The following is a 21975-nucleotide window of genomic DNA, read 5'->3' as shown; positions in this document are numbered from 1 at the left end:
GAAAAGATGTAGCTAAGGGATTGAGGTTGCCAAAGAATTATGTTTCGAGGAAATCCTGATTTTCAAAAATCATTTAACAGATAAAATTTAACACGGCCCTAGCCGGAATATTGAAAATTTTTAATTTTCAACGGTAACGCGGGCCACACGCCCCAACAAACGTTACCAGATCATTTTTTTGATTATTTTTTTAGCTATCATAATTAGATGTCAATTTAGTACGTAATATTTAGGTTTTTAGATTAGAATTTAGTTTTGAAATTAGTTTTAGATTTAGTTTTTAAAAATTAGCTTTTCGGATTTAATTCATTAACTTTATAAGCTAATCGAGATTATCGAGCTAATTGAGATTTTCCATTATCCTCAAATTATTTTCAATTGAGTGACTCAATTTTTGCAAATTTTGAGGTGAATTATTTTTAATTTAATTTTTTTGTATTAATCCCGGGTAAAAATCATTATGTCTCTCGGAGATATTTGAGAGATCTCTGAAATGTCTCTTAGTCAAGTCTCGTTTGTGGCACGATCCGAGACTTGGCTGAGAGACTATGTTAAAGTCTCTATAATATCTTTGTCTCTCCTAAGAAAAATCTGGTAGAAAAAAAATGTAGGCAATTAAACCCATGAATTTTATAACATAATAAATCTAAAAGTGTACTTTAAAAATAAAAAATACTTGTTTGTAGATTGATAAAAAAAAAAAAATGTAATATTTTTTTTTTAATTCATTTATTATTATTGATTGGTTAATTTTTTTTTACAATAAAATTTATGTTTTAGATGAATTTTGAGTTTATTAAAATTATTGTAAATTTATAATCAATACGGCTTAATTTATATGATATCGCTTTTTTATTTTTTATATAGTTTCTTTATTTTTTTTAGATTTTGTAGAGACTTTAACACAGTCTCTCTAATATCTCCGAGAGACATAATTATTTTTCAAAGAAAGATTTATTAGAGACAAAGATTTTATAGAGACTTTAACATAGTCTCTCAGCCAAGTCTCGGATCATGCTGAAAACAAGACTTGACTGAGAGACATTTCAGAGATCTCTCTAATATCTCCGAGAGACATAATTATTTTTCAAAGAAAGATTTATTAGAGACGAAGATTTTAGAATTTAGAATTTTGAGACATAATGATTTTTACCCGGGAATTTTTAAATCACGTTCAGGTGTCGTTATTGACTATCGGTGTTAGCTTTATTAAATAAGCTTTTCTTTAATTACCAGTGATTGAATATTGATAATCATAAAGTGTGTTTATTATGGCTGAATTAGATGAAAGTTATTTTACATCAAATGAAGAGTTCGACAATCTTCAGCCAGAAAAGAAGATGATGTCAGTAAATATATATTATATATATTTATGCTATTTTTAAATTATGCTTTAAATTTTTAAATCTTATGATCTTTTTTATTTAAGTAAATTGACAGGATTTGTAGTGTCAATCGATGGTGATTTAAAAACCGTTACTAACCCTCAACGAAAAAATCGTATGCATTTTTAAAATTTGTTTTATCAAACAAAAGTCAAAAAATCAGAATTATTTTGTGGAATGACAAAGCTATTCAGTATGCAACTATAATAAAAGTAGGAATGGTAATATTCAGTCTATTTATATAGAATCTGTTGTGTTGAACTAATAATGATTATTTCAGATTATTGGAATTAACGGTGGAACGATAACAATCTCAAATCCAAAATATCGTAAACAAAATGAACATATTCATATTTTTGAATTCAATGCACAGCAATCAAGTGTAATCACAGTGCATAATATTTTCGCTGATGTTATGCTTGATGACCATCTCTATATCGGTTGATATTTATTTTATCGGATACTTTTGAATTCTCTTCAATTTTCTTTAATTTGATGGATATTTTATGAATTTTTGATGTGTAAACATCTTTGGGCACGGGTTGGGTATGGAGTAAAAGGAAAAAAAATTGAGTTTAGACGTCAGATCCGGTAACGGATCTGGGCAGGAATCCATTTTCTGTCACCCACACGGAAAAAAAATATATAATTTATATATAAAATTATATATAATAATTATATATAACAATTATATATAAGATTGGGCGAAAACGTGTATATAATTTATATAAAATTTATATATAACGATCATATATAATAGTTTATATAGAATTATATATATTTTTTATATAAATTTTATCACATTCCCCCCCTCCCATGAATTGTTTTTATTCAAAAATTTTCTTAAATTTTAATTTAAAAAAAATCAAAAACAAATCTTCTATCAGGATTCGAACCCGGGACCTTCTGGTTGGGAGGCAAGTACTTTACCTCGAAGCCACAAATCTTATGATAGATTTTTGTAAAAATATAAATAAGAACATGACTTTTCTCAATTTTTTTACTTTGTGGTTTTAATACCGATTTTATTTTTTTTTTTCATAAAAATATGAACGAAGAGATGTTAAAATTAAAATTTTATATATTTAAATAAAAGTCGGTAATAGAATGGCGATTAAAACAGCAAAGTAAAAAAATTTAGAATTGTCATATTCTTATGTATATTTTTATAGTCATCTATCATGAGATTCGTGGCTTCGAGGTAATACCTCCCAACCAGAAAATTCCGATTCGAATCAATAAAATTTGTTTTCATTAAAATTAAGATCAAAGAAAATTTTTGAATGAAAACAATTCATGGGAGGAGAATGTGATAAAATTTATTCAACAAATATATATAATTTTATATAAACTATTATATATACCCAAGTGGAAAAAATTTGTATAAAATATATATGGAATATATATAAAATATGTATGGATTTGGACGTAGATTTTCCATACATATTTTATATATATTTTATATATATTCCATATATATTTCATATATATTCTATATATATTTTACACTTATATATTTTTTATATATATTTTGTATATTTTTGATATAATTTTTATGTATACATTTAAACTTATAAATTTTTTTTTTTAACTTAATTTTTTTTTTTTTTGATTTTTATAAATAAAAAACAAGTGAAAAAAAAAGTAAGAAAAAAAAACATATACTAATGAATTAATTTTTATAAATAAAAAACAAGAGAAAAAACGGGGGAAAAAAAAAATTAACGCAGTAAAATGAATAATTAAAAAAGTTTGTTTATTTGGAGCCCTAGCAACGGTCACTTTCTATCCATTATAAACAAATGAAATACTTAAAGTGTCAAATATATATAAAATATATATAGAATATATATGGAAAATCTACGTCCAAATCCATACATATTCTATATATATTCCATATATATTTTATACATATTTTTTCCACTTGGGTAATCGTTATATATAAATTTTATATAAATTATATACACGTTTTCGCCCAATCTTATATATAATTGCTATATATAATTATTATATATAATTTTATATATAAATTACAAATAAACTTCTTGAATCACGTTAAGTTCCGTGGCGTATTGGTAACGCGTTAGATTCCCATCCGGTTAGGCCCCAGTTCGATTCCTGCTCGAGGCAGTTAGGTTTAGTAGTTCATAAAAAAAAAAAAAAAAAAATCGTCTTCAACAACTTTTCTAATCAATGTACTACACAAATAATATCAATTTATTTTTTTTTTTTATTTTAATTTGAATATTTAATCAATTTATCGTTTGTATTAAACATTTTGTTGTTTGAAATATGTAGTTAATTATTTTGACAAAATTTTATACTTGACCCCGCCCGGTTTTTCCCAAATAAAGTTTCAAGCCTACACACTTTTATAATTGTTTATAATATTGACGACGGATATCTATTTATACATATGTACATCTTTAGATTCATATACCATGCAATATGCATTATCAGTATAAGCTTATACCCACTCTATGCATTATACATTAAAAGCACCCAACATTTTACTTTCCCGGGAAAAAATATTGTACCTGGAATTGTATATAATAACATATAATTGTATGCGATTATGATTGTATACAATAACATGTTATAATTGAGTGCATGTTATTGTATGTTATAATTGACCCGATAGTTTCGCATGTTATTGCATACAATTGTATATCATTGTATGGATACAATTGTATGCAATAACATGCGAAAACTATCGGTCAATTATAACTCAATAACTGCACTCAATTTATCATATTATTGTATACAATCATCGCTACCTATTATATGTTATAACATACAATATTTTTTCCCGGAATATGATTATATACAAAAATTTTTTTAATTAAAAAAAAAATTATATTATTTATTGTTATTACACTTTTATAAATCTATTGTCTCGTATTTGCTACCTATCATGGAAAAAACCTGAATCTATTTTTGTTGCCTTTACCGGGACTCGAACCTTTAATGCTCTAATTACTAAACGCACATCTTTACCCACGCGGCTATCGAACGCATATAATCTCAAAGTGTTTTTTGTAAACTTATAGAACAAGTTGGCCGAGATAAATTAAATTTGTGATAACAATAAATAATTTCTTTTTTAATTGAAAAAATTTTAAAATATCTTTTTACGTCTTAAGTCATACTAACATTGCTTCTATTCTACAAAATAAAGTCTTGAAAAAATAAAATAAAGTTTTGATGTTTATTTATTATTTAAGACAAGTTGATATTATTGCATATAATCACATTTCGTATTATACATGTATTAAACGGATGTATGATCTTGAATAGAAATGAAATAAAATTATATGAATATATATTATCATATATAAATATACGATATTATAAAATATCAAACAATAATATACATTAAGGACTCCACCTGAAAACCAGAATAATATAAAATTATATATTATTATATATAATAAAATGTTATAACATACAATAACATTGACATGAGATTTTTCCTAAAATTAGAATCATATGTAATTATATGTTATTGTATATTATTGTATAATTTATTATACAATAATATCGAGATAAGATATTGCATGAAACCAGAGTAATATGCAATTATATCGCATTATAAACAATTATGTATTATAACATACAATTACATAGTTATAAGATTTTCCATAAAACCATTTATATAAAATTATATGTTGTTACTTCTAATTATATGATATATCATACAATAACATTGACATGAGATTTTACATTGAATTAGAATCATATGTAATTATATGTTATTGTATATTATTTTATAATTTAATATACAACAATATCGACATAAGATTTTGTATAAAAGCTGTCATATCAAATCATATGATACTACTTGGAATTATATGTTATAACATACAATAACATCGATGAAAATGTAGCATAAAACCCGAGTTATATGCAATTATATCGCATTATATACAATTGTAGATTATAACACACAATTACATAGTGATAAGATTTTGTATAAAACCAGTCATATAACATTATATGTTGCTACTTCTCATTATATGTTATAACATACAATAACATTGACATAAGATATTGCATAAAAACAAGAGTTATATATAATTATACGGAATTGTATACAATTGTATATTATACCATACAACAACACGGACATGAGATTTTGCATAGAACCAGAGTCATATGTAATGATATGTTATCGTTTATAGTTGTATATAATAATATACAATAACATCGACATAACATTTTGCGTAATACTAGTCATATATAATTATATGATACTACTTAACATTATATGTTATATCATACAATAACATTCACATAAAATATTGCATAAAACCAGAGTCATATAAAATTACATGTTATCATATTCAATTGTATATTAAAACATGCAATAATATGGACATAAGGTCTTGCAAAAAACTAGAGTCATATGAAATTTTATGTTTCCATATAGGTATAATCGTATATTATCACATACAATTGCATATAATAATACGCACGTATGAATCTGTATGAAAATAAAGCCATATACAGTTATATGTTATTTATTATTAAATACTATAATCATATGTGAACGTATGTTATCGAATCTTATTTTACATATGGAATTGTATAAAATAACATACAATTATATACGATAGTATACAATAATATGCAATTATATGTTATTATATACAATTCTACGTACAATATTTTTTCCCGGGTTTCGAATTATTTTACTGACGTCATTTTTTGCCGCTCACCAACGATTTCAGAAAAATTTGAAAAAATTTTTTCAATCATTTCTCCGTATGGGTTAATTTTGAAGAAATTTAGGCTAATTATGGAGGAATACAAAGTAGACGCGGAGAAATATTCTCACGAGTGGTTGGCTAAGTATGTTAGTTCAGTATTACATACATAGGTATGTTTTTTATTCGTATTTATCAATTTGATACAGATGGAGTGCTTCTACTTTTCACTTTTTATTGAGTCTACATTTGTGTAAAAGACTTGAAATCTTATTTGAGAAGAACCGGGTGGGGCCAAGTATAAAATTTTGTCAAAAATTTACACCATTCATATGGGTCAATAATTTTTAAAGAAATTAGTACTTTTGTACTTGACTTTTTTGATATTCTCTTTTTTTGTAGGTTCAAAAAAAAAAAATAATAATAATTACGAATACTTGACTCTCCTGTTCGTTCAAAAATTTATTTTTGTTTTTTGTTTGATATCATATCTTTTTGTAAAGTCTTTTGATCGTTTACAATTAAAAATAACATTATATCATACGTCCAGATCATCAATCGTTATTTAAAATAAACAAGGTGTTCAAAGCTTGTCTATTTTAAACTACCCCCTACATAAAATATTTTTCATTTTCTATAAACAGCAAATGGAAATTTTTGCAAAAAATCGTTAATCAATATGGATAATATGGATAATAAATTATTAAAAAATACATATCAATTACAAGATGCTGAGTTCACAGGTATTTTTTCTATTTTTAATATGATCTTATATCAACTCTTGGATTACCTTTCATACCAACAAGACAATGTTCTTTACCATGTTCTTCACCTGTTCTACCAGTTCTTATTATTCTTTGTAATTGATTTGTTTTAACCTATCCCTAGTAAAAAAAATCTCGTAGAATCTGGCAGTTGTTCCAAAAACCGGTCTCAATCTGTAAGAATCTGTCAGAATCTGCCGGATTTTATTTCACCAGGGATATTAGGCACTCGGTGTGTCTAGTTACAAATATTTAACTATTATTTTCTGTCACATAAACTTTTTTAACATAAAAATTTGATAAAAAAAAATACCAATTTTGTTTACAAATGATTTTTATGTTTGATTTTTCAAACAACAAGATGTACCATTTTGATCCATCATTTTATCATAATTCAACTTTGTCTAGGCACTCGGTGTGTCTAGTTACAAATATTTTACTATTATTTTCTATCACATCAACCACTTTGACATTGAAATTTAAAAAAAAACAACCCAAATTTCATTTACAAGTATTTTCGAGGATTGATTTTCCAAACAACAAAATGTACCATTTTGACCTATCATTTTATCATAAGTTAAACTAGTCTAGGTACTCGGTGTGTCAAATATTTTACTATTATTTTCTGTCACATAAACTTTTTTAACATAAAAATTTGATAAAAAAAAATACCAATTTTGTTTACAAATGATTTTTATGTTTGATTTTTCAAACAACAAGATGTACCATTTTGATCCATCATTTTATCATAATTCAACTTTGTCTAGGCACTCGGTGTGTCTAGTTACAAATATTTTACTATTATTTTCTATCACATTAACCACTTTGACATTGAAATTTAAAAAAAAACAACCCAAATTTCATTTACAAGTATTTTCGAGGATTGATTTTCCAAACAACAAAATGTACCATTTTGACCTATCATTTTATCATAAGTTAAACTAGTCTAGGTACTCGGTGTGTCAAATATTTTACTATTATTTTCTGTCACATAAACTTTTTTACCATTGAAAGTTGATAAAAAAAAACACCAATTTTGTTTACAAATTTTTTTTATGTTTGATTTTTCGAACAACAAAATGTACCATTTTGATCCATCATTTTATCATAATTCAACTTTGTCTAGGCCCTCAGTGTATCTAGTTACAAATATTTCACTATTTTTTTCTGTCACATAAACTTTTTTAACATTGAAATTAAAAAAAAAACAACCCAAATTTCATTTACAAGTATTTTACGTAGGTGGGACGCTTCGCGTCACCTACGTATTTGATTTGTCTACCGAAAATTAAAAAACGCTCTCATTTCTTAAGTAATTGTCAGAGACACTTCGTGTTAGGACCAAAGGAAGCGTTTTTTAAATCTCTTCAATTTGTATATTTTCGATTTTTTCTCAAATAATTATTAGAGTTGCCAGTGCCAAAAATGTTAAAAACCTTTTTTTCTTTTTTTTTTTTAAATATTAAATAACTTTTTATCTGTAAGCGTGATCGATTTGCACCGACTAATTAAAAGTTTCCTTTTATTTTGATCTTTGAATCGCCGCTATTTTAAAAACGATATCTTTAAAACTCACGGAGTTATTAGAATTCTAATAGACAAATTTGATGTGGCTGTTTTTTTCCCGATTTACATTGGAAGCCAACAAAATCATGTTTTGTGGAGATTCGACACGCAGTGTTGGCAGCCCTGCTTAGTTCGTCTCATTCACACAGATGAACATATGTTTATGATAAAATTTCGTAGTGTTGCGACTAAACAACGAAGTTTTATTTGAAAAAAAAAAAATTACACTAATTAATAATTGCACATAACCCACCGGAGTATTGAAAATTTTAATTTTCGTTATATATGATTTTTTTGAGGATTGATTTTCCAAACAACAAAATGTACCATTTTGATCTATCATTTTATCATAAGTAAAACTAGTCTAGGCACTCGGTGTGTCTAGTTATAAATATTTTACTTTTATTTTCTGTCACATTATCTCTTTTAACATAGAAATATATTAAAAAAACACAAATTTCAGCCACAAGTATTTTTCAAGTTTAATTGTCCCAACAGCAAAATATACTTTTTTGATTTATTATTTTAACATAATACAAACTTGTCTAGGCACTCGGCGTGTTCTATTTTTAACTTGTTAACACAAATATTGTACTATTATTTTCTGTCATACGAACACTTTTAACATTAAAATTTTTGAAAATACACAACTCATTTTTTCAATTAATCGTAGCTGGTTTATCTATTTTTGGTTGTAGTTTAACTTTTTTAGATATATCTCTAGCATTTTATGTTTTACGTTTACTTTTTAAATTTTTAGCAATCACAAAACTTTATTTATCTTCAGAACTTCCTGGTTCTTCATACATTTGATTATTTCCTGAAATTAATTAATATTAATACATGTGGATAGATTTTATTAAATGATACTTTTAATTGTGGCATTTGTTTTGCCAAATGACAGAATTGGTCCTCCAGCTGTACGAGGATTCACCAACTATTCAGCAATGTGTAAAACCCAAGAGTTAAGACTCGACGTACTTATTGAGGACGCAATTGAATACTCAATACATAACTAATCTCAATCTAACCTCAATATTTAATTAACAAATAAGTGGGTTTTTTTTTTATTTTGATTAAACATGGCCGCTTTCTATGACGCATTGGGGGAGTGCTTTTATGTAGCGCATATGCTGGTTAAATAAAGTTTTCAAACGTATCCAACAAACTTTTCAATAAATATAACCTACATTATAATTTACATAATAAATAATAAATTGATTGATGTGTTGTCAAAGCTTGATTATGCATCAAGAAATGTTTTTTTTTGTTGCTTCAGTACCTGGTAATTACAAAGATCAGAAATATAATAATAGCATTGAGAAATGGGGCTTAATAAAATTATGAAAGCTCTTGTCGAAGTATATTTAATTAACAGATGATTCCGAAAAATGCCCAATTGTTGTACAGACATCAAGCATTGGTCTGTTTGGTAAAAGTTTTGATGAATATCTTGGACATGAAGTTATACCAAGTTGTGATAAATATGATAAAAGTAAAAGACCAGATTCAAAATACATATATCCTACTAATCGAAAGAATAATAATTATTTTTCAACCTATTAATTTTTTGATTTTATTTTATATTTTCCAAATAATTTATAAATATAAATATACAGTTGTTTTTATATTTATTTATTTCCAATTGTTATTTATTGATAGTGTTATTTGTTTTTAGTTGTTGAGTAATTGTTATTTATTGTTATTGTTATTTTTTTTTATTGTTATTCATTTTTAATTGTTGTTTTTAGTTGTCGTGACAGTTTTTTACAAGATGTTGTCCCGGTACCACCGGAAAGTCCAGTATCTTCTGGCTTGTGTAAGATTCTGGGCTTTTCCTGTAGCTACCTTGTTTTTCAGCCACATTTTCCATTCCTCATAATTTGATGACTGTTGTTGTCGTTTGTATGATTGATCAGAGGGGTATCGTGCATGGGATATGGGATGATGTCTCTGAACGTTTGTAGCTGATGGAGTTGGAGTTGGATGACAACGGACAGGTGGTGGATGTGGTTGAGAATAGCTGTTAGTTAGTGGATATGGTACAGAATAATGAACAGATGGTGGGTATGGTTGGAGATAATGGCCAACTGGTGGATATGATTCGAGATAATTGACAGGTGAAGGGGTTATTTGAGGATAGTCGACTGCAGATGAAAAAGATTGAGGATAGTGGACAGGTGAAGGAACTGGTGGAGTTGAGTGAAGTTGTGAAGCTGATGAAGATGGTTGAGGATTATCGATAGGTGACCTTGGTATGAGTAGCTGCTTCTTGGCCACATTGCCCTGCTATGCATTTTGAAAGGAACTGCATCAGCAAGCAACATGTCATCAGCTACAATGACAAACAAATATAAATGAATGAATATAAATGAATAAATTAATTTGAAAATAAAAAAAATATTTGAAAAATGAATGAACCAATAAATGAATAAATGTAATAAGTATAATATTTACCATTCTCTTGGTGTTTAAGGCCTGGTCGTCGACCACCAGTCTTGGTAATGATGTTATCATCACTAATTATTTTTGGTTTTTTATTTTTTTTTACCATTTTGAATTATAATTATTTTTTTTTTTTTTTTTTATGTCTAATTTTTTTCAATTTCACTTAGATACAATATCAATTGTTATGAAACCACAATTGCTTGTGGGCGTTGTCACGACAGAAAATGAATTATGGACAACGACACTGACAAGAAAAACCGCGTGAAACGATCGATGCACATGCGCAGGAGTTATACGGATGGACGGGCTTATACGGACAAACTCCCGCTTTTTTTGAGATAAATTAATTAAAAAAGGCGCGAGGTTGTTAATAGGTGCGTTCTTTCGTCAATTTTTTGTTGGCGCATCATGACCGCGCATTTGCGCAAAAGTCGTAGAATCAAGTAAAATTTTTAAAGTATACATGTGTGCGTTACTCACACTTACAAACAATTAAAAACTTACGTGCTTTTTCAGCTTTTGCGCAAATGCGCGGTCATGATGCGTCAACAAAAAATTGACGAAAGAACGCACCTATTGCATGCATATCCGCATTAATCCTGCGCATGTGCATTGATTGTTTTACAAGGTTTTCTTGTCAGTCTAGTTGTCTGTTGATGATTTTGTGATAATAGTTATTATTCAGTTTTTTTGTTTAACAATGCGTTATCAGAATCAGGATTAAAAAAAAACAATTAAAATGGGTGCAACCAAAAATAAAGTGTGAAAACACAGCAAAAAAAATCAGTGGTTAAAAAAGCAAGTAGTTCTTTTAATTTATTTTGTACGATGTGTGATATTTAGAGTACTCCGCCATCTAATGTTTTTTCGCTAGATTATCGTAGACCCTATGAGCAATGTCTATGAATTTTTTTTTAGTATTTATCTATGTCGTTTTCTATATGAAAAAAAAAAAAAAAATGTCAATACCTGCAAGTTTTTTTTTCCCATAAAAAACCACATAGAAAATTCCCGGGTAAAAATCATTATGTCTCTCGGAGATATTTGAGAGATCTCTGAAATGTCTCTTAGTCAAGTCTCGTTTGTGGCACGATCCGAGACTTGGCTGAGAGACTATGTTAAAGTCTCTATAATATCTTTGTCTCTCCTAAGAAAAATCTGGTAGAAATAAAATGTAGGCAATTAAACCCATGAATTTTATAACATAATAAATCTAAAAGTGTACTTTAAAAATAAAAAATACTTGTTTGTAGATTGATAAAAAAAAAAAAATGTAATATTTTTTTTTTAATTCATTTATTATTATTGATTGGTTAATTTTTTTTTACAATAAAATTTATGTTTTAGATGAATTTTGAGTTTATTAAAATTATTGTAAATTTATAATCAATATACGGCTTAATTTATATGATATCGCTTTTTTATTTTTTATATAGTTTCTTTATTTTTTTTAGATTTTGTAGAGACTTTAACACAGTCTCTCTAATATCTCCGAGAGACATAATTATTTTTCAAAGAAAGATTTATTAGAGACAAAGATTTTATAGAGACTTTAACATAGTCTCTTAGCCAAGTCTCGGATCATGCTGAAAACAAGACTTGACTGAGAGACATTTCAGAGATCTCTCTAATATCTCCGAGAGACATAATTATTTTTCAAAGAAAGATTTATTAGAGACGAAGATTTTAGAATTTAGAATTTATTAAAATTATTGTAAATTTATAATCAATACGGCTTAATTTATATGATATCGCTTTTTTATTTTTTATATAGTTTCTTTATTTTTTTTAGATTTTGTAGAGACTTTAACACAGTCTCTCTAATATCTCCGAGAGACATAATTATTTTTCAAAGAAAGATTTATTAGAGACAAAGATTTTATAGAGACTTTAACATAGTCTCTCAGCCAAGTCTCGGATCGTGCCACAAACGAGACTTGACTAAGAGACATTTCAGAGATCTCTCAAATATCTCCGAGAGACATAATGATTTTTACCCGGGTTCTAAAAAAAATTCATAGAGATTGCTCATAGGGTTTACGATAATCTAGGCCAAAAAAATTAGATGGTAGGGGTCTTTAAATATATTTTTTTTTATTTTTACACAGTCTAAAATTTTTCGAGTTTGTTATGCCTTGAAAAAAATATATTTTGAGTACTCGGCTATCTAATTTTTTTTGGCTAGATTATCGTAGACCCTATAAGCAATTTTTTTTCCCATAGAAAACGACATAGATAATTTCTAAAAAAAAATTCATAGACATTGGTCATAGAATCTACGATAATTTAGGCCGAAAAAATTAGATGGTAAAGTTCTTCAAATATATTTTTTTTAATTTTTACACAGTCCAAAATTTTTTGAGCTTGTTATGCCTCGAAAAAAATATATTTTGGACTATGGCGCTGAAATTGGCGTCTAAGCTAGCGTCTCGAATCTCCTGATCCAGGGATGATTCGGGTCCCAAGGTCCCAACATGAATAAATAATTAAAAATGATATGAAATTTGATAAAATTTATTAGAAATTATTAATTAAGTGTTAATATACCCCAAAGAAGTCACAAATATGAAAAAACAACCCTCTGGAATAAGTTACATCGTATTTAAAGATAACAAATTCAAGGGTTGTTGGCTAAATAATTTTTTTGTCTATGATGGAGTTGAGCCATCCTCGTAATTTTTTTTTTATTAAATTTTCTAGGACCAAAGCTAGTTTAAGAAAAAAGAGGGTAGGGGGTCGATTTAAATTGTTTTTATTTTATTTAATATCAGAAGCTGACGCCTTCTGCGGCAAAAGACAGAGACAAAAGAAATTCAAATTTGTCATTATCGCAATCAAAATACAATTAAAATCCACCCCCTACCCCCCTTTGACCATTTTAAAAATTCCCATTTTTTTTTTTTTTTATTAGCTTAGATCCTAGACAATTTAATAAAAAAATAATTACGAGGATAGCTCTATTTTAATAATAATTGATTATAAAAGTTAAGGGACGGGTCCAAGAAAACCCCTATGTTCCCTGTACTTGATATTTCTGGACGCTAGCTTAGACGCTGATTTCAGCGCCATTTTTCGACTGTGTAAAAATAAAAAAAAATATATTTGAAGACCTTTACCATCTAATTTTTTAGGCCTAGATTATCGTAGATTCTATGAGCAATGTCTTTGAATTTTTTTTTAGAAATTATCTATGTCGTTTTCTATGGGAAAAACAAAAAAATATCAATATTTGCAGGTTTTTCATCACATAGAAAATCACATACATAAATTCTGGAAAAAAAATTCATAGACATTGCTCATAAGGTCTACGATCATCTAGGCCAAAAAAATTAGATGGTTAAGGTCTTTAAATATATTTTTTTCGAATACAAGGTATATTTGAAATTTTTCTTGTTATTCTTTTAACATAGAAAACCTCATAAAAAAATTTGAAAAAACTTATGGACATTGTAGACGTACGCTGGACTAGAAAAAAAAAAAAATTGTGTGTGTTACTAGTACGCGCGAGGGAAGTGAAACTTCTTTCGCAGTTCGTCGAGTTATTTTATCATGTAGATAGACTCACAAGTGTATAAGTGAGAAAGAAAGAAATATAAACACAGAGTTTCTCTCCATGGTCTAGTAAAAAACAAAAATCATGTACAATTTCTTTTGGTTTTTTAATTTTATTTTTTTTTCAAATCAAGAATCGGATTTTTAGAACATCAATTTTCTTTATTGATTCTGCCATTTTTTTTCTCACGAATTTATTAATCTTTAAATTTGTAATAATAATAATAATAATAATTATAATCTAATTAATAATGAAAACAATAATATTGATAATGATCAAAATAATATGTTACTAATATGAAGAATGATATCAATATGATATTAATAATAATAATTCCAATAACATTATCTTTTTATAATAACAAGATCAATAGGAGCTCATTTGGTGTATTTTGTTTCATGTTTATTATAAATAATGTTTATTTATAGATTTATGCGATTATAAATTAATAAGAAAAAAAAAATTCTCATAATTTCTTCATCTTATGAATTTCATTATTAAATTATATTCATCAATATCATTTAAATAATATCTACAAACAAACAATTTTCGAAAGAATTAAATCTGGTACTAAACGATATTCAAATTTGTTATTAGAGGTGAAAAAACGACATTTTTACTAAATATTGAATATTGATAAATATTTTAAACAATAGTTATTTATTAATGCACAATTTTATAGATTCATTGACTTTATTAATTTTCATTTTTTTTAATCCCACAGAAAAGAAAAAATGTCAATTAGTAACGGGTAAACAACATAAATAAATTAATAAATTGAAGAAAAACAAATGAAATATTCTTTCAAAAACTAATTAAATGAATCGAAGGTTTCATTTTTTGTTTCCATTTTAGGATGATAATAATATCGATCATTATAATAGTAATATTTTTTAAAGGATAAATATTAATAATATTATTATCAATTCATTCAGTTATTATTGATATGATTAAAAATATTATCGAAATTATTACTGTTACTATCCATACAATATATAATAATAACAATAATGTCAATAATATTATGAATCATAATAATATTATTATTAATTTCAAAATAAAATCAATGATATTGATAATAATAATAACAGTGTTAATAATAATAATAATAATAATAATAATAATAATAATAATAATAACATACAAACTATAAATATCAATAATATTATTAATAATTATTTTTTAAATATTTCTGTCATTATTATTATTATTAATTGATAATATTATTGTTATTATTACTATAAATATGATTATTAATATTATGATGATTATGATGATTTGTAAAAACGTTTGCAGATGTGATGAAAAACAAAATTCAAATTGTTATGAAGCATCACTAAAAGATGAAAGTAATAATACCGTCAATATAAGATCAATGTCAAGCATTGAAAGCGACATTATACAGATGAAACCGAGTGATATAGTTGAAAATAATAACGTCGAAACATGTATACATAAATCTTCAAATTTGGAGCAATCAGTAATTTTTGATTCATCTTCCAATAATAACTTGAATAAAATATCAAACAGTAATCATTCTAATCAATGTACAAAGACCATTGATGACTGTGTAAACGTATTATCAAATGATACATGTTGTGACTTGAATACATCTCGTGATGTTTTTGATAACGAAAGTAGTTTTGATTCATCAGTTTCACTATTACCGTATGATTTTGACGATTACGATAACACGAGAAAAGTAAAAGAAAGCTTTAATTTATCAGAAAGTACAGTATCAGACGATATTATTTTTGTACTGTTGATAAATTCGATAATGATGTAAATACTGTAAAAGAATGCAAGAATGTATTGATAGAAGATAGAAAACTAATTTACATCAACTATTTTATAACTGAGTTGCACCAAAAATTTGATAATCATGATAATGAGTGCCCATGCGCATTTAAAGATATGCGAATATATAAATATTATAACAAAGGCTTACGATCAAGACTTTATACAGTGCAACCATTGCGGATATACAGATGATGCTTGGACTGACTCGCTTGATAATACAAAAATTCCACTCGATGAAAGTGCTGTGTTAGCAACTGTAACATCAGGGATCGGTTATAATACACTGCAAGAATTTTTATCAGGTATAGGTGTACGACCTAAGTCCCATAAAACTTATGAAAGTATTCGTTTAAAGCGAATCGATGATCTTATACATAAAGTATCAGCAGCTAGCATGGAAGCAGCCATTGCTGAAGAAATTGAATGGGCAAGAAAAACGAAAAGTGTTACTGCTGAAGGTATTCCATGCCTAATCGTGGAAATCGACGGATCATGGTCAAAATAATCATACGATGAGGAGGAAGATACGATGCTTTGTCTGGAATAGCAATTATTGTAGGCGCTCATACCAAAAAAGTACTTTTTATCGGTATGCGCAATAAGTACTGCTCAGAATCTAAAAGTCGAAAACGCCGCAACGTCGAATCTGATCAACTTCATAAAAAGTACTGTTCGAAAAATTTCGATAGAAATCGTCCTTCGACTGCAATGGAAATGGATATTCTCACAGATGGTTTTAGCTCAAGTTATGCGACTTATGGTGTAATTTATAAAACAGTAATTGGTGATGGTGAAAGCAACACTTTCCCGTTGAGAAAATCGAATGTAAGAATCATTTATTTAGAAATTTTTGTAGGCACATTTTCAAAGTATCCACCAGCCAAAAAATCAGATTTTTAAATCTGTAAATTTTCGTGAAAACCATGTTTGAAATTTTTTTTTTCCCTAGAAGTAGTTTTTTGAAAATTGAAATTTTGAAAAAGTTGGACTCAAGTGCCCTCCAGGGGACTATTTTACATTCCCTGTCAAATTTTAAGAATTTTCTATTGACTCATTTGGGAAAAAACCATATTTGAAATTTTTTTTCCTCTAGAAATGAAAAGAAATATTAAAAACTAACAAAAAAATGTGAATTTCTGAAAAGTTGGACTCAAGTCCTCTCCGGGATATTATTCTACATTTCTTGACAAATTTTTAGAATTTTTTGTTCACTCATTTCCAAAAAAACCGTGTTTGAAAATTTTTTTAAATTACTGGCAAAAAAAAAAATTTTGAATTTTTAAAAAGTTGGACTCAAGTGCCCTCGGGGGTACTATTCTCTATTCCCTGTTAAATTTTGAGAACTTTCTATTCATCTATTTTCAAAAAAACAATGTTTGAAAACTTTGTTTTTATTACCGATAAAAAAAAAAAAATTCAGAATTTTAAAATAGTTGGACTCGAGTGCCCTTGAGGGCACCATTCTACATTCCCTCACAAATTTTCAGAATTTTCCATTTACCCATTTTCAAAAAAACCATGTTTGAAAATTCAATTTCATTTATCGTCCATGGTAAAACAGGAATCAGTATCACGTCCCCTTAATATTTATAAAAATTATTTATTCATTCAAATATATAAAATTTTAAAATTTTAATTAGTATATTCTATGAGGTTAAAAAAAAAATCAAGAAAATGTGAGTTCTATTGCACGTAGCCATATTTTAGCATTATTTAAAAGAAAAAAAAAATAATAAAAAACTAGATGCACATATGAACATAAATTATTGACGAAGTATAAGTAGCAAAAGTTATTTCAAAAAAGAAAATTTTAGAAAGCTAAATGTCCACTTTAAATTTGTAAACAAAAAATGAATATCTGGACTTTATTGGTTCTATTCTTCAAGCATGAAACATCGATTCTTATATTCTTGAGATGAAATTTTGTCTCTGAAAACAGCCTCTAATAGTCTCTTTAAGCCTATAACTGTTTTTAACTAGCCTTCTCTGACTCTGCGAACTCTGAAATGGCCTCTGCTTAATCTATGTAGTCTCTACAAAAAATTTTTTCAGAGACAGTCAATTTGTGCAAGACTCTAGAACAGAGAGAGATCTCTCTGCAATCTCTGGCAATCTCTGAAAAATCTCTATCTGTCTCTGAAAGTCTCTACTATTTTCAACTTTAAAAATAAGTAATTTTTTTTAAAAATTCCAAAATTACAGAGACTCGTAGAGGCAAATTTTTCGGGCAAAGTAGCAACAACTTTAACTTTTAAAATCACAAAGCCTCTCAGATAGAAATGAGAGAGAAGAACTACATGAGCTAAATACAAATTAAACAGCCGTGTCACCTAAAGTTGAAATAGCTGAATGTGTCAAGGCCCTTGTTTAGTAATCGAAAGTTTGAGGGTTCGCGTCTGACTAGAGGTAATTAATTAGGTTTCGTTTTCTGTGTAATTCTTTCTTCCAATTCATTGAATCAGTCTCGCCGACATTTATAGTATTAATAAAATCGAGTCTAAAAAATTAGGTTTTTTTTTTTTTTTATAATTTATAATAATATTTAATATTCAGTTATAGACGAAGCATAGTGCTTAAGGTTGAATGTAAGTCCCATCGTCGAATAACTTTTTTGTGCCAAAGGGGCTCGCTCCAGCCCATGCTTTTTTTAAATGAATTGGTGCCTTCTATGCCTAAAATCTATGTCCGTTACTATCGCATCTGTAGTAGTATGAGTGTACCCGGCCTACACGAACACACACAACTACGACTGCAGCAGTAAAGTGAAGTAAATTTCGGAGTTAATTAACCATTTGCGATTGAATATTATCTTCTAAAAAACACGGTCGAAATTGATGATTTTTTTTTTAAATTTTCGTAATTAAAAAAATTGCAAATCTAAATTAAATTTAGTAATTTCGAGTATAGGGGTTTTTAAATACAGCTCAAAACGTGGGTTTTTCCGTTTACGGCCGTCTTAAATCGGTCAAGTTTATTTCACGGTCGAAAAATTTGAAAAAAATTCTATAAAGTAGAGAAATGTTCTAGCTAGCGATTAAAAAAAAAATTACCAAAATATATAGTAGAGGGAATTCGTATTTACATTCAACCTTAACTATAAATAGTCATCCTTTTTATATAGTCTAACAAAGTGACTACTGGCAAGGATTGAATCTAAAATAGAGACTCGATTGCAGAGGCAATCATCTCTGTATCACGCAGATAATATTTTAGAATTTTTCAGAGGCAGCCTCTGAACTACCTCTAATTTGGCCACTTTAGAGACAGTGTTTAGAGGCTGAAGAGTTTCCAGAGGCTGTTTTCAGAAACAAAATTTCATCTCGGGTTCTGCAAATAATGGAAGAAAAAAACAATAACAATTACAATTATTTTTTACCGTAATAAATAAATAATAAATTTAATTGTTAATCATTACCGTGAGCTTGTTGGTGAATTATTGACTCAAGCCGAAAATTTTTAGTGCATTAAAGGCAGTAGCAAGTGCAACTTTTTTTGGAGTTTTTTTCATAAATGCCGCAACCATTTCAACATTTGCTGGAAGAGCACATGGTTCATTACGTTGAAAAGTACAATAACGATGTAAAAATGTCATGGATCTTTCAGTTAAACTTTTTTAAACATGTTCTGGTAATTTACTTGCTCTATTAATTGGATATATAAATGGTGCATCAGTTTGTACAAGAATTTTATCTAATGGTGCATTTTCCATTTTAAGTACTTGTCTAAGACGACTATCAGATTTATCTTTACATAAATAACCAGTTATTCCCAAGTGAAAACCTTCATCAATATATATTTTTGCTTCATCAGCATTACCAATAAATGAATGTATTAAAAGTAGTGGTAATTTATTTCTATAATGACGTAGTATTTCAACATCATTTTGTGCTCCTTTTTCATGTATAATTAATGGTTTTTCAATTCTACAACCTAATTCAACTTTTTAATGAAATATAGAACATTGTGTTTCTGGATCAGAAAAACTACGATTATAATCAAGTCCACATTTACCAATAGCAACACATTCAGTATTCATTGTATTGTTTGCAGTTCATCTAAAGTATCTAAATCTTCCCATGATTTTGCAGCTGTTGATGAATTCCAGCTGTTGAATAAAGTACACCAGGATATATTCTTGTTAAATGTAATGCTTCTTTACTTGATTAAACACTAGCTCTAATAACCATTATTTTTTGTACAGCAGTATCTTTAGCACGTCGTATAAGACTATCACGATTATATTTTTTATTTGTTAAATTAGCACCAACATCAATGAGAATATAATTTTTATAACACTGACTCATCAATGAATCAGTATTATCAAATTGTTTGAGTTCTGATGAACTATGTACTAGAATTATTAACCATTTTTTTTTCTTTATGAAAACTAATTAATTTTTGAGCAGTCAACTATAATTGAAGTCAACAACAAACAAATAAACAATGAGGTATCATATTCAGTATAGGATATAAATTCATAACATAAGTAATATGTCAATTAAAATATTAATTTTTTCACCAGCATAATCACCAATGTCCTCCATTTTTAGTGTATTAAGGCAGTATGTCAAAATATTGAAAAAAAATTCCCTCTCACAGATTTTGATCAAAGAAGGCTTATTTTTTAAGTAAAATAAAGATCTATTTATTCAAATTTTTTTTGTAATTTTCTACCACGATTTGACCGAGATAATTAGGGTCAAAGTTGACAACAATTTAACACTTTAACACACAAGCATAGGAAGCATCGGCACGTTTTCACTTCTATTGAAAAAACACTCTCACAGAAAACCTTTATTTCACTACAGCTTATACTTCTTTAAATTACGAAAAATAATTTTAAAAAAATCATCGATTTCTACCACGAATTTTAAAAGTTATTAATTATTTAAGACGAAAATTTAGGGTCAAAAACAGTCAAAAAGTACCAGGCGAAGCATTGAAAATCTGCTGAAGTAGTATTAGTGTGTGTAAATACGAGGCGCCCTCACTCATACTTCTAAAGACGCGTCAGTAAAGTATACAAATTTTAGACATTAGAGGGCACTTATTATTTTTTTAAGCTATGGTTACAAGGGTGCCTCTTTGAACCCAAAGAATTATCCTACCTTGGGATTTACATACTGCCTTAAAATCCTAATGTTTATAAAAAACGATTTTTCTTTTTTTAATAATTTTTAATTACTTTTGACACTTTTTAAAAATCAATTTAATTATGCCAGTTAAAAGTATTTTGGAGGTTGGACCGTGATACAAATAACAACAAATAATAATATTCTGCAGTGCAGCCAATAGGGCAACACGAAAAAAAAAGAGAAACATCTAGGAGAGAGAAAAAGAATAATTGTAAAGTTGTATCAACTGAACGAACAAAATGTAGTCGATTTGAGAAAAACGCTAAGACCGTAAATATCAATTATGCTTTAAATATATATTTCCGCAACGAAAAAATCTGATTTTTTTTTTTTAAAAAAAAGCTCGACATCGATTTATGGGTTCATTACCAAACCTCAGCATCCTCATTCAACTCTATCATATTTTAATTAAATTTCTAAAAGATTAGGGAGGGAAGGGGACAAAATATTTGATGTATAATAAGGCACGGTAGTAATTACCTCTCTATAAATGTATTTATCTAGAATTATATTGCAATTAAAAATAAAAATTCATTAGAATAAAAATATTTTCAACTTGCCAAAAATCAATAAGATAATTGTTTCAAGTTACTTTGCAAAGCTCAGTATTGAACTTTT

General features: G+C 27.4%; 1 pseudogene; it reads right to left on the bottom strand.

The window, feature by feature from the left end:
- Positions 1-19655: 19655 nt before the first annotated feature.
- Positions 19656-20766, bottom strand: LOC122853874 (annotated as a pseudogene).
- Positions 20767-21975: the final 1209 nt, after the last annotated feature.

This window comes from Aphidius gifuensis, linkage group LG4 (assembly GCF_014905175.1).
Source record: "Aphidius gifuensis isolate YNYX2018 linkage group LG4, ASM1490517v1, whole genome shotgun sequence".
Taxonomy (NCBI): domain Eukaryota; kingdom Metazoa; phylum Arthropoda; class Insecta; order Hymenoptera; family Braconidae; genus Aphidius; species Aphidius gifuensis.
This window is presented reverse-complemented; position numbering and strand designations above follow the sequence as displayed.